This window comes from Triticum aestivum, chromosome 6A, assembly GCF_018294505.1.
Source record: "Triticum aestivum cultivar Chinese Spring chromosome 6A, IWGSC CS RefSeq v2.1, whole genome shotgun sequence".
Lineage (NCBI taxonomy): Eukaryota > Viridiplantae > Streptophyta > Magnoliopsida > Poales > Poaceae > Triticum > Triticum aestivum.
Window position 1 is genome coordinate 35,349,165 of NC_057809.1, and position 3,368 is coordinate 35,352,532.

Sequence of the window (3,368 nt, forward strand, 5' to 3'; positions counted from 1 at the left end):
CAATTATAGACCGGGCATCAATAAAACGTGACTCTTGTCTAAAGAAAAGAACAGAGACATAGGAAAATAGAAGTTTTCAAGTGATACAAATATATAATATGCATTGGATGCCATATGCTACAAAGAAACGGCAGCGATAAAATGTGTCTTTGTCTAAAGAAATAGGAAGACGTATGAAAGTTTAATTCAAAAATCGGACTATATTTTTCTTCTGTTTTTTAGTTTCAAAATGATATTCAATGTTACATCATAATAGTCTCCAATATTTATGTATATTCCTATCGTTTGATATAAAATCGGATGGACGTGGCAACCCACCCCATCATGGTCTAGTAGTATGTGCTAAAATCATAGAGTAGTATCACTTTCGGTATGCGTGTTATCTTTATCGGGTTCTATTTGGAATCGTCTGGCTCACGGGTGGACAGACCCAACATGCAACTTTTTTTAGAAAAACTATTCTACTTCGTACTAAAGTTGTATTAAAGCTACAGCAATTAATTTGGATCGGAGATAGTATTAAGTATTCAAAGATTGGGATCTCGTCCGCTGTTACATGTAAAACACAATCCGATGGCGCATGGCGTCATTCCTGACATATTTCATCTCATATTGCAAGCTTAGCTAAAATATGAGCAACTTGATTCCTCCAGCTGACTTTGCAATATTGCATGCATCAATACCTCAATATCTTCCATGACTGGCCCCGCCACGGAGAGGTTTTCACTTGGGTCCTTAAGTATACACACCAACTCATTGAAGTCAAGTTCGACGTGGAGTTTTTGAACCCCAAGGGCGTTGGCGACCAGCAACTTGACGATCGGCGGCTTCGTGACTTTTATGATTTCCCAACTCGACCAAGGGAGTATATATATTAGTTAGCGACATGCTTATGATATCATGAAAAATTTAGACCTATTCCACTAGGAAATGACGCATTCAGCTTTGCATCATTTCCTCACGTGACATGATTGTCATATAAAATGTGCTCCAATGAATAAGGCTCTGAGTATCTCTAGGATGATCCAAAATTTTAATATTTCAAAGATAAATCGGAGTGTCAATGGAATGGCACATGAGATTGCTAAGTTTAGCTTTATTACTTGGTTCGGTGGGATTCTTATTAATTCTGTTCCGCCCTGCGTGGTGTATGCTATAAAGAATCATTGTAATAACATTTGTTTGGATTAATTGATATATGCGGGTTTTTTTAAATGATGTGATTCACGTGGCTCCCCGCCACCCTTTGGTTTGTATAGAATTTACTAAATATATACAACTTCAATCATTTACCAATACTCCAAGTGGGGAATCGACACGGATAAGGAGTAAAATTTCATTTTCATGTCCATTCGGTGATGCATTTTTACGTATAGCATTCCTATGACTCTAGAAGAATAGGCGGGCGAGGTTCCGACAACTTGCGGGCCGTCGGTTTCAGTATATATGCGCTCATTCTTTCTCGGATTCCATCTGGATGACCTGTCACGCGTAGACATGCTCAACATGCCACTTGCTTTGTTCCATGGGGCAGCGGCGTTCGTGGAAAGAGAGGCCAGCAAGTAAAGTGTTTCCTTCTGTTGAGGCAGTTGAGTTAGTTTATGAAAATGGCTGCATACATGCTCGCAGCGGAAAGTTAGAAATCGTCATGTTGGAGACGGAAAGCTATTTAATTTGAGATGAAAATCACATGAGCCACCCAAGAGCAGCAGTGCCCTTTCAAAAGACTGGAACGACAACTCAAGAAAGAAAGAAAAGAAAAAGATAATTTAGAACGAAAACCACGTGAACCTACTATAAAATCGAACGAAATATAAAAGATTCCATGATAGAGGGAAAAGACATGCCGTAATGAGCTTGAGCCGCGAGACGCAAAAGCGATGTTGCGACAGTGGAGAAAGGGAAATGCATATAGCTCGTGAGGCCCACGGCTAGAAATAGGAAACTCCGACCTTGTTGGATCCATCGCGCTTTCGCGGGCATGGCAATCGGACGCCTGCCAATTAGGGCATGTACAACGGAGGCATCACCCTGATACTATCTTAGCTCTTAAACTAATCAAAAAATAATGAAGCCATCATTTTAGAAAAATTAGGTCCAACAGAGACCACACTATGTGGCGGACCTACTGTCCTTCACATGCATAGCATTGTTTTTCTGCTTTCGATCTCTATCCCTCTCTTGCATGCATCAGCGCAGCATGTCTTTTCTTCCTTTCGTTGCTTTTCACATCTGAAGAGGTTGGCTTTTCTGCAGGATGTAGCTTTAGCCTGCAAGCAGCACGTTGCGTCAATTTGGACCATCCAAACCTAGGTGGCAGTTGAAGCACCCATCCACCATGTAGCGTTGTTGGATCCATCGGGCTTTCCACGGGCATGGCGATCGGCCGCCAATTAGATTAACCGTGCCATGGGCTGATTTACCACAATCTGTCAAAATGAGCAGATTTTCGCTTTCGTGGAGACACGCGGACGCAGGTCGGCAAACGGCGCGGTCGAAACAAACAAGCACGGGCCGGGTCGCCTCCTCGCAGTCACAGCAAGCACCTACACTACGCTACACTACACTACACTAGGCGCGTGTTTCTGGCTCAAACAGTAACTAGACTCCAAAGCAGACAAGTATTGTACACTGGTCGCTCTGTATCAAAATATAATACCGAGGGAGCACTAGTACTAGCGAAGCGACTTGCTGAAGAACGGCAAATGGTACCACCAGCCGAGGGCTCGTGCTGGTGAGCCTGTACAGCTGCATGCTTTGGAGTGATCTGCAACGACCACTCAAGTGGTCGCCACAGTACGCACGGAATGCCATGCTGTCGTTAGGCCGGTCAAAAACCATTTGCATGCCCAGAGCATCTACAGTTGACTTGGCAAATCCAGTCACCTATACACTCTTGGGCGCGTCCGCATACAGCACCCTCTGCCCCCTCATATTTTGTGCCCCATATCCACATATCAAAAATTCGAACTCTCAAATTCATGCGTGTTGATCATACAAGTCAATGTCGCACATAAATAACAAATGTTGATACTACCAAAAATCCATGCACGTCGATCATTTGATCAAGCTCCGTCGGTCCATACTCATCAAAGTTTGAGGCTAGTTGTAATCTGAGCTAAGCTCTGTTGTGCCTTTCTCTGTCCCTCTGTGCCCATGATGGCCTTTACCTGGTTTGAGTGTGCTTCGTCAGCCAGTGACCCCATCACTTATTCTTTCCCGTTTTGAACTCGCTCCACTTTGGTCTGTTCTAGACCGGGCATCAACAAAAGGTTTTCTTCAGTGCAAAAAGAAAAAGAAGGTTTGCCTTGTTTTGTCTTAAACAAAGCAAGACAAACGGAAAGTGTAATTCAGATTTGGACTGCATT